A 12,018-nucleotide genomic window follows, 5' to 3' on the forward strand; every position below is an offset into this window, starting at 1 on the left:
CACACGCGCACACACACACACACATACCTAGATAAAAAAAAAATGAATGTGCACATGCTTATCATCAAGCCATCAAGAACAGAACGTACCGGCAAACACCAATTTCTCACCCAAATATGTGCACGTAAACAGATACTAACTTACCATCTCTCTCTCACACACACACACACACACACACACACAGTGAAGATACACTCCTCCACACACAGATATTAATGAATATACAGTGGAAACTGAAGATATCACATTCCACAGATCTGGAAAACACATACACACACGCATACACACACACACGCACACAAAACACCTCTGATCCTTTCAACAGAAAGTTTTTCCTCCTGAAGTTCCAGCGTGTTGTGCATTGCTGTTGAATTCTCCACTCTGATTGGTCCAAGTGTTGATTTATTTCCGATACCAGCAGCTCTGACGGCGTTTATATGGCCGCATTCGAACACATTTCTGTTCATTTCTGACGCATCAACTTCCACAGGAACTTTCCGGAATGATCTTCGAGTGGATACTTCTGTAATATTTCTGCAAACAGTCCCCAGTGTCAGGAGCAGTAAAGCTGTAACTTTCTGACTTTTCCGAACACTGTGATTTCTCAGTGATGTGACGAGCTGCGACTGTTTATAGTGGTTCTAATGCAAGCGATACCTCATGCTCATTTCAGAGACGTTACACAACATCTTCAATTTTATACAGAAAGACCAAAATGTGGAATGGAATGAAAGTAAAGGAAAAAGAAAAAAGAGACAAAAGAAAGGAAGACTGAATGAGAAACTAAATTGCAGTAGGGAACTAACATAAAATAGGGGGAGGGAGGGAAGAAAGCAAGGAAGGAAGAAAGAAAGAAAAGTAAAAAAAAGAAGATAGACTAAATTGTGGAAGGAAATGAAAGTAAAAAAATTTAAAAAGTAAAAAAGGGGGGTGGCACGGTGGTGTAGTGGTTAGCGCTGTCGCCTCACAGCAAGAAGGTCCTGGGTTCGAGCCCCATGGCCGGCGAGGGCCTTTCTGTGCGGAGTTTGCATGTTCTCCCCGTGTCCGCGTGGGCTTCCTCCGGGTGCTCCGGTTTCCCCCACAGTCCAAAGACATGCAGGTTAGGTTAACTGGTGACTCTAAATTGACCGTAGGTGTGAATGTGAGTGTGAATGGTTGTCTGTGTCTATGTGTCAGCCCTGTGATGACCTGGCGACTTGTCCAGGGTGTACCCCGCCTTTCGCCCGTAGTCAGCTGGGATAGGCTCCAGCTTGCCTGCGACCCTGTAGAAGGATAAAGCGGCTAGAGATAATGAGATGAGATGAAGTAAAAAAGGGGAAAGAAAGGAGACAAAAGAAAAAGACAGACAGATCAAACTATGGAAGAGAATGAAAGTAAAAGAAAGAACAAAAAAGGGGGGAGAAATAAAGAAAGGAGATGAAAGAAATAAAAAAAGGAAAGAAAGAAGGGTGGGAGGGAACTAAAGTAAAAAATTGAAATAGTCAAAAGGGGAAGAAGATGAAAGAAAGAAAGAAAGAAAGAAAGAAAGAAAGAAAGAAAGAAGGCCTAAAATCAAGAAAGAAAGAAAATAATTAAGAAAGAAAGACAAAATTATGGAAGGAAATGAAAATTAAAAGGTAAAAAAGGGAAAAGAAACGAGACGAAAGAAAGACCAAAGTGTGGAAGGGAATGAAAGGAAAAGAAAAAGCAAAAAAGCAAAAGAAAGAACGAAAGGCAGGAGGAAACTAAAGTAAAAAATTTAAATAGTCGAAAAGGGGAAGAAAAAGTAAATTGCGTAAAAAAAGGGTAAAGAAAGGAGACGAAATAAATAAATAAAGAGGCTTTCTTTCTAACTAAATTGTGGAAGCGAACTAGAGTAAAAAAAAAACAAGTTAAAAAGGGAGGGAGGGAGGGAGGGAGGAAGGAAAGACTAAATTGAATTAAATTAAAGTAAAAATTTTAAAATAGTAAAAAAGGGGAAAGGAAGGGAAAGATTAAGTGAATAAGAGGGAGGGTGAGAGAGAGAGGAAAGACTTTGTCTTTATTATTTTTTTAATCCTATGTATGATGTGTCGTCTGATTGGATGAATCTCAGCTTACAGCATACAGCCAATCGGGTAAAGCCGGTAATCAATGCTGATCAAAGCTTTTCTTCCACGCAGCCGTCATCACATGCTGCAAAACGTTTTCCAGTGAAGTGTGTGTTTGGGCCAGCTCTTTTTGTTTTTAATGTGCAGTGGAAAAACAGCACAAGTTGCTGTCACTCTGGATAAAAGCAGGCGCTGAAGTGAAATCAAGCCTGGTTTCCTCGCTGTGCAGCGCACGTGAGCTTTTTCACAGGATTAAAAGCAGAAAGGAAACGACCCTGAAAGGAAAAAGTGACAAGTGAACACTGACGAGAGTTTATTCTCTTTCTGAGAGACATGATAAAGGGGACAGGAGGGAAGTCAGTCATGCAGGAGAAAAATGTTATTAAGACACTTAACACAAGGTGAAATACTTAATGTTACATTTATTCATTCCCCAAACACTTGTAATTCAAGCATGAACTGAAGTAAAACAGGATCAATTCTGAGGACGTGCTGCAGCGAGACAACACGACCATCATCTCTCGTCTACCTCCTCCTCCTGAAAACTTTACCACTCGTTCAACCTTTTCTACATATAGTTTTTCTTTTTCTGTGTTATAAAGCCTTAATGGGTCAAGAAAGACAGTACAGAAATTAGACTTAAATGTGTTCATGTGGAAGTTGCTTGACCCATCAACCAATCAGCATTCAGCAGGCATTTTACAGTGTTCGCATTGAGCAACTGTACTTTATGGTCTCTTTAGTGTTTTATATAACTTACCAAGAACCTGCAACAATATTTGTAAAATCCTACTTGGACCCCTAGATCGAGCAATCTATACAGCTATACAGCAGAATACATCCAGGCCACTCAGATCGAGACATCTTTGGTATCCCCCCCCCGAACATGATGATCATTTCTAAACAAGTGCTCTAATCAGGTAGTCAGTCAGTCAAGACATGCCACAGTGTTAGCACTGTGCTACTGCTGAACAGTTTTATCTATGATCTCTTTTGTATTCTGTGTAACTTGGCAAGAACTGGGTGCAAAAATACCCCTTTTCCACCAAATCAGTTCCAGGGCTGGTTCGGGGCCAGTGCTGGTGCTGGTTCACAACTCGTTCAACTTGCGAGCCAGCTGAGAACCAGTTTGCTTTTCCATAGCTCGCGGTGCTAAGGGAAGCCACGTCATTACGTCGCTGTATACGTCAGTTACGTCGCTGTATACGTCAGTTACGTCGCTACGTTTGCATAAACCTTGGCGCGAATATCGAAGCAAAAACAACGCGGAAGAAGCAGCAGCAGCAGCAACAACAACAATAATAATAATGGATGACTTCGCATTTGTACAGCTGCTGCTTCTCGTCGCTTAAAAATGGCGATCTTTCACGGTCTTGTTATTGTTGTCTGTCTTAATAACTCCGCCCCCCCGCTGACATAAGTGGTTCTTTCCTCTGGCCCAGCAAAGAGCTGGTGCTAGCCTGGAACTGGTTTTTCTGGCCCCAGAGCCAGTTCTTTGTCAGTGGAAACAGAAAACCCGGTTCCAAACTAAGCACTGGCCCCGAACCAGCCCTGGAACTGCTTTGGTGGAAAAGGGGCAAAAGAGCTTGGCCCCCTCAGATCACTTCTGGCACCTATTATTATCATTGTTGTTCAAGTTTGAAGTTCGAGTATGTTGTTTGGCAAGAACTGGCCACCCTGGGTGTGACTTATGAACCTGCTTGGACCCCGTAGATCGCTTTTTCTGCCTAGATCATCATAATCATCATCATTACTGCTGCTCTTGTGACAACACCAAACTGGTTTCTTTTTTCCGTTACCCCTTAGCAAAAAGAAGTTTATTCAAGTGTACTATGAGTATACTTATTTTTTTACTAAAACTGAGGAAGTATACTTGAAGTTGACTTTTTACAAACTATATTTTATATACTTAAGAATAGTATAGTGAAGTATACTTGGCTTATACTGAAAAGTATAAACAAAAGTCTAAGACCAAGTACATTAATACTAAGACTTACACTTACAGTATACTTTAATACTAAAACTTATACTTAAGTATACTTTTTACGTTTTTCTGCCACAAACTGCTAATACTTAGTATATCTTGCTCCAAGTGCATAATAAGGTCAAGTCATTGACTCATGCTTAACATTTAATTTATATATTAATATAATATAATGCTGGAGTTTAAAACTTTACAGTATATAGTATGTGTGCTCAATTGCATTATCTTTATGTACCTTAAAATCATACACAAAAACAGAAAAACTTCTGACTTGACTTTATTGATCAAGAGACCATTATGCTTACATTTTTACATGCAAATGTGCACTTTTTCCTTTCATTTTCTCCAGTAAGGATTTCATAGGCCTTGATTTCATAGGTCTTTGTTTTTGAAATGTTTGAAAATATATCAAACTTGTTTTCAACATTCTGTCTTGTGATTTTGTAAATGCATCACACTCGTGTACATACAGTATGAGTAAACTTTAAGAATACTTTAAGGAGTATATTTCCAGTATATAAATAGTAAGCTACAAGTAATATGCCAAGCAAACTTAAAGTATAACAAGTAAACTAGTGAAATAACCAACATTTATAACAGTATACTTAAAGTATACAATAATAAACTAAAAATAGGGACTCGAAGTATATAACTAGTACAATGGCAGTATATCGATAAGTGTACTTGTGGTATAATTTAAGCATACAAGAGGGATATACCAAGTACATTGATAGTATATAGATGAGTGTACTTGTTGTATACTTTAAAGTGTACTTTTGCAAACTTAAAATGAACTTTAAAGTATACTTTTATAAACTTGAAATGTTCCAATTTAGTCCGACAAAGTATTAAATTTGTATACTTTCTAGTACACTAAAAGTACATGGTCTGTAGTATACTTGCTATACTTATACTGAAGCATACTTAATAAAATGAACTTTAAGTATACTACTTTTTGCTAAGGGACACGTCTATCAGGGTTTCTTTGTAAACTTGAACCACTTCCAAATTTCCATTTCAATAATACACCAAGGCCACCCAAACCTACACCTCCTTGCTAAACTGAAAATTTTGATGATGCGAACAAGTACTCAAATCAGCCAATCAGCTTTCAGCAGGCATTTCAGTTATCACACAGAACTATTACTGAACAGTTTCTTCATCTACGGTCTATATAGTGTTCCATGTATCTTGGCAAGAAATGACCCCTGGGGCTTGATGCTTGGACCTGTTTGATTGCTGTTCCTGTCTCTATAGTTACCGAGAAACCAAACTTGTTTTCAGTTGCATGTGACAACTATCAGTGTGTCTTTGCAAACTTTTTGAACATTCAAAAATTTCCATTTCACCAATACACCACATCAAGGGAGCCACCCAAACCCCGACTCTGCGGACAACTTGGAAATTTTCAAGTCGAGCAACTTTATTTGGAACTCCTCTTCATCATCATCATCATCATCTTTTGGCTGTTCCCGTTAGGGGTCGCCACAGTGGATCGGTTCAGCGTATTTGATTTGGCAGAGGTTTAACATCCCTCCATATCTTCTTCTCTCACCCCAACCGCCCTCATCTTTAGTCTTCCTGGTTTCCTTCTACCTGGCAACTCCACCCCCAGCATTCTTTTCCCAATATGCCCTGGAACAACAACTTCTTTCGGCTGCTCACTTGAGGGGTCACCACAGCAGAGCTGTTCCACATATTTGATTTGGCATAGGTTTTACACCAGATGCCCTTCCTGTAGCAACCCTCCCAAACCTATCCGGGCTTGGGACCAGCTTGTACAACACCAGTGGCTGGGTATTTTACCTAGTCTGCATGTCTGAGTTGTGGGGGAAACCGGAGCACCCAGAAGAAACCCACACAGACAAGGGGAGAACATGCAAACTCCACACATTAAGGCCCCCGTTGGCCGTGAGGATCGAACCTGGAACCTTCTTGCTGCAAGGCAATAGTGCTAACCATTGCACCACCGTTCCAGGGTATATTAATATATAATTAATTAATTAATATATTACTATACCCTGGAACTAACTAACCATTTTCCAAGCAAGTGCACTCATGATCCACATTAAATTTAACCTTTCAGGAACCCAAAGAAGGCAAATGGACTTGATTGAAATTCTTGAAGACGTTTCACCTCTCATCCGAAAGGCTTCTTCACCCACACAGGCACTTCCTGTTTCCTGAGTTGTTCGCGCCGAGTTTTTTTTCCCGCGAGTGCCGGCGTTAATTACTAATCCTTTTTTAACTTTTTTTCTATAAATAAATTTCCAGTATCGTCTTCATTTTTATTATACTGTCGCTTTCATTTTTGTACTTTTCACTTTCGCTTTCCTTTTTCCGGTTTTTTTTTTCCGGTTTTTTCTCTTTCTTTTTTCGGAAGAACGCCGAGACCGGAAGCTTTCTTTTTCTCTCCTCCTGTGTAAAGTCCACAAGCGGAGGCCATCTGATCTGCTTTAATATCAACAGATCTTCATTTAAGGTACGTGAATCTTTTCATCATGGCACACCTTCAGCCTGTCCAGTGTGCTGAGTGCAGGATGTTTAGTCATTCTTCCTCCGTCACTAGCGATAGCTCTATTAGCTTTACTTGTGATAAGTGCAGATTAGTTAGCTCTCTGACGGAGAAGATTTCAGTGCTAGAAGCGCGTGTCCAGGCTTTAGAGCAGGTTAGTGAGCGTGAGAACAGTGTAGTTTCCGTTAGGGAAAGTCTGGACGCCCTAGGTGGAGTTAGCAATCCCCCAACTCCGGCATTAGAGCCCTTACAGCGGGGCGAATGGGTGACGGCTCGGCGGCATAAGCGTAGAGCCAAAGCTACCGCTGAGGCTCGCCCACGGGAGCACCACTCCTCTCCGCGTCACGTATCGAACAGGTTTGCTCTCCTTAGTGATGCACCCACTGAGAAACCTGAAAGAGCTCTGGTTATAGGGGACTCTATCATACGGCACGTGAAATTAGCTCAGCCTTTAGGGGCACCAGCAGCTTTAGTCAGGTGTATACCGGGAGCCAGGGCGCCGGACATAGCAGGTAATCTTAGGGTCCTAGGCAAGCACAGGTTCTCAAAGATAGTTATCCATGCAGGAGCTAATGATATACGCCTTCGTCAGTCTGAGGTTACTAAGAGTAACTTTGTAGAGGTGTTTAAATTAGCGAAGGCGATGTCCGATGCTGTAGTATGCTCTGGCCCCATCCCAATGCGGCGTGGCGATGTAGCTTACAGCAGGTTATGGTCGCTGAACTGCTGGCTGTCCAGGTGGTGCTCTGAAAACAGTGTGGGCTTTATAGATAATTGGGCTAATTTTGAGGGCACTGCTGGCCTGTTAGGGCGGGACGGTATCCATCCCACTCGGGAAGGTGCTGCTCTCATTTCCTGCAGCATAGGTCATAGTCTCAGAACAGGCCTAGTTAATTTCTGACAATCCAGAGCCAAGGCCAGGGAGCAGACGAACAGGCTAAACCGACTGTCTGCTAGCTGCACAGAGTCGTCACTCAGGGCCCACTACATCGAGACTGTGTCTGTTCCCCGAGCTCAACAAAAAGGTAGAAATTTTCAGAGAGTTTGTTCCAGTAACCTAATCAATATAAAATTAGATCAGACTGACTGTACAGCTGCTGCCAGCACCTTTGATCTAAAGGTGGGGCTATTAAATATTAGATCTCTTACATCTAAAGCGCTAATGGTTAATGAACTCATTACTGATCAGGAGTTTAATGTACTGTGTTTAACAGAAACATGGATTAAGCCAAATGAATATATAGCATTAAATGAAGCGAGTCCTCCTGGATACAGTTATATACACCAGCCTCGTCTAACTGGCAGAGGAGGAGGCGCCGCGGTTATTTATAACGATTATCTAGGTGTAACACACAAATCTGGTTATAAATTTAATACATTTGAAGTTCTTCATACTCATATAATGTATGTAGCCTCGAAAAATAAGTCTACCCAGTTAATTCCATTGCTTATTATTTACAGGCCCCCGGGGCCATATTCTGAGTTTCTTTCTGAATTTGCAGATTTTATCTCAGATTTGGTTATTTCCTTAGACAAAGCTTTAGTTGTCGGAGATTTTAATATTCACTTTGATAACCCAGAAGACCCTTTAAAAACAGCGTTTGTGTCCATCTTAGATTCAGTCGGGATTAAGCAGAATGTCATAGGACCGACCCATAATGGTGGTCACACCCTTGATCTAATACTAACATTCAGATTAAACGTAGACAATATAGTCATACTTCCACAGTCTGAAGTTATCTCAGATCATTGTCTCATCTCATTCAAAATATGTCTGAGTAATAATATATGCACCTCACCACGCTACTGTATTAAACGTACTTTCACGTCAACTACTGCACAGAGCTTTATAAATGATCTCCCAGAGCTGTCAACTTTGATTGGGTCACTGTCAGCCCCTGCAGAACTCGATCAGGCAACTGAATGCTTAGAGTCAACATTCCGCCATACTTTAGATAATGTAGCTCCTCTAAAAAGGAAAATGGTCAGAGACAAAAAATTAGCACCCTGGTATAATGATGACACTCGCACATTAAAACAGACCACTCGAAAATTGGAACGTAAATGGCGTCAAACAAAATTGGTAGTGTTCAAACTGGCGTGGAAGGAGAGCTTCCTGAAGTATAAAAAAGCTCTTAGTGCTGCGAGATCAACATATCTCTCCTCCCTAATAGAAGATAACAAAAATAATCCTAGATTCCTATTTAATACTGTAGCAGAATTAACCAGGAATAAGTCCACTATCAACACATGCACACCTGCAGTATGTAGTAGCAACGACTTCATTAATTTTTTTAATGACAAAATTGAGAATATCCGACAAAAAATTCAAACTACTAATTTAAGGTTAGACAATGAAAGTGACCTTGTAGTTAACAATATAACTGTATCAGATCATCAGTTAGAATGTTTTACTCCCCTAAAAGAAACTGAATTACTCTCATTAATCTCTACATCAAAAGCCTCAACTTGTGTACTAGATCCCTTACCGACACGTCTATTCAAACAGATAATGCCTGGAGTAATTGAACCGCTTCTAAAAATAATAAATTCTTCTCTTACGATTGGCTATGTACCCAAATCCTTTAAACTAGCAGTTATCAAACCCCTGATTAAAAAACCTGACCTTGATCCCTGTCAGCTGTCCAATTATCGGCCAATATCAAACCTCCCCTTTATCTCCAAGATCCTTGAAAAAGCTGTGGCACAGCAGTTATGCTCATATTTACATAGGAATAACATCCATGAAATGTATCAGTCAGGATTTAGACCTCATCATAGCACAGAGACAGCACTGGTTAAAGTAGTAAACGACCTACTGTTGGCGTCTGATCAGGGCTGTGTCTCGCTACTTGTGTTGCTTGACCTTAGTGCAGCATTTGATACCATTGATCATTCCATTCTTCTGGATAGACTAGAAAATGTTGTGGGAGTTAAGGGAATGGCCCTCTCCTGGCTCAGGTCTTATCTAACTGATCGTTATCAGTATGTCGATATAAATGGTGATATTTCTAGACGTACCGAGGTAAAGTTTGGTGTTCCACAAGGTTCTGTCTTGGGTCCACTGCTTTTTTCTCTATATATGTTACCTCTGGGCGATATTATTCGTAAACATTGTATTAGTTTCCACTGTTATGCTGATGACACACAGTTGTATGTTTCTGCAAAACCTGATGAGAGACACCAGCTTAATAAAATTGAGGAATGTGTTAAGGACATTAGACACTGGATGCTTATAAATTTCCTTCTGCTTAACTCTGACAAGACTGAAGTACTTGTGCTAGGACCACATACAGCTAGAAGTAAGTTTTCTGATTACACAGTAACTCTGGATGGCCTTTCTGTTTCTTCACGTGCAGCAGTAAAAGACCTCGGAGTGATTATTGACCCCAGTCTTTCATTCGAAACTCACATTGATAACATCACCCGGATAGCTTTCTTTCATCTCAGAAATATTGCAAAGATAAGAAATTTAATGTCATTGCATGATGCAGAAAAACTAGTCCATGCTTTCGTTACCTCCAGGTTGGATTATTGTAATGCCTTACTGTCTGGATGTTCCAATAAGTGCATAAACAAGCTCCAGTTAGTTCAAAATGCCGCAGCAAGAGTCCTTACTAGAACTAGAAAATATGACCACATCACGCCTGTCTTATCCACACTGCATTGGCTCCCAATCAAATTTCGTATTGATTATAAAATACTACTATTGACCTTTAAAGCACTAAATGGTCTCGCACCACAGTACCTGAGTGAACTTCTGCTCCTCTATGACCCGCCACGCCTACTTAGATCAAAAGGTGCAGGCTATCTGCTGGTACCTCGTATAGTGAAGGCTACATCAGGGGGCAGAGCCTTTTCTTACAAAGCCCCACTGTTATGGAACAGCCTTCCAAGTAATGTTCGGGAATCAGACACAGTCTCAGCATTTAAGTCTAGGCTGAAAACATATCTGTTTAGTCAAGCCTTTTGTTAATGGTGTTTATGAGGTAAAGGAGTAGATCTGGAGGGTCCTCAGACATAGAGTGTTTTGGTAAACTGGGATGTATGGATGCTGTCAGTCCCCACTCGCTTGCTCACTCGAGTTTGTTGACGGTGCAGTGGCTGGCTGCTTTATGTCCCGGGGCTCCCTCATGCCTGTGTTACCTTCTGGCTCTCTCCTTTTAGTTATGCTGTCATAGTTAGTTGCCGGAGTCCCTGCTTGTACTCGGTGCAATATGTATACTGTTCCTACTTATTCAGGTGACATTGGGCATACCTAACCACCTGTGTTTTCTTTCTCTTCCCCCCCCACCCCAAATCTGTCCCTCTGAGTTACATGGAGTCAACAGGAAATCTTTTGGTGGAGACGGTGGGGACCTCGACTGGCTATCGTAGCCTGCAGGGAATCGGCCGTCAGACATTCTGTCGCATGTCCCAGACCCGGTGAAATGTAACTGAATTGTCTTGGCCAGGCCTAAGGGTCCCATCTGCATCTCATCATTGCTGAGGAGTGTGCTCCCATCACCCAATCAAGCATCCAGCCAGAGCAGGTCATGATATATTTTTTACCATATTAACATGCCATTGTGCGTCATGCCTGATGTAAAGACTCTCGTCTCTGTGAGCCTACCACACAGATTTAATACTTGTCATTTTTAGGGCATACCTAACAATGTGTTTTCTTTCTCTCCCCCCCCATCTGTCCCTCTGAGTTACATGTTGATCCTGGGATTGAGATGCTGGCCTCTTCTGCCCCTCGGACCTGCTTGATCCATCCTGGTGCCCTGTGTCTGGTCGGAGTTTTATCGCCCCACTCCTGTGAAGGACGGCCCCATGAGGACAGTTGAGGGTTATACCTGTTAAAAGTGTTAATATTATAGTCAGGCTGTCTGTTGTTGCCCAAATGAGGATGGGTTCCCTTTTGAGTCTGGTTCCTCTCGAGGTTTCTTCCTCATGTCGTCTGAGGGAGTTTTTCCTTGCCACCGTCGCCACAGGCTTGCTCATTGGGGATAGATTAGGGATAAAATTAGCTCATGTTTTAAGTCGTTCAAATTCTGTAAAGCTGCTTTGCGACAATGTTTATTGTTAAAAGCGCTGTACAAATAAACTTGATTTAGTCGGGAGTTCCAGGTATTTATCCTCGAGTGGACCAAAAGCAACCCTAAGGAGAGTCATTGAGGTCACATGACTCTCCCCAGGGTTACTAGAATTCTTCTAGGGTCCCCACTAGAATTTACCTCAAATCTAAGAATTTCAACGAAACAGGACATGCTTGTTTTCAAGTATCTTTCTGCCATCTTTCAAAAATCTCTCCAGTCCCTGTTAATAGCAATAATTTTTACTCCCCTGAACCATCCCTTCCTTTTGACACGTACTTGTTATTCCACTTGCTTCAGAAACAAGGTTAAATGAAAACACTGGCCCTTTAAGAACAGATCCAATACCTCATCCTGCTACTGCAAAAAGAG

At 41.3% G+C, this 12,018-nt stretch overlaps 1 protein-coding gene across 7 annotated transcripts in view; it reads right to left on the reverse strand.

Moving 5' to 3' along the window:
• cux1b (cut-like homeobox 1b) overlaps window positions 1-12,018 on the reverse strand; it is a 296,665-nt gene that overhangs the window by 133,741 nt on the left and 150,906 nt on the right. The gene's annotated exons all lie outside the window — the stretch shown is intronic.

The sequence above is a fragment of the Neoarius graeffei genome, chromosome 23 (genome assembly GCF_027579695.1).
Source record: "Neoarius graeffei isolate fNeoGra1 chromosome 23, fNeoGra1.pri, whole genome shotgun sequence".
Lineage (NCBI taxonomy): Eukaryota > Metazoa > Chordata > Actinopteri > Siluriformes > Ariidae > Neoarius > Neoarius graeffei.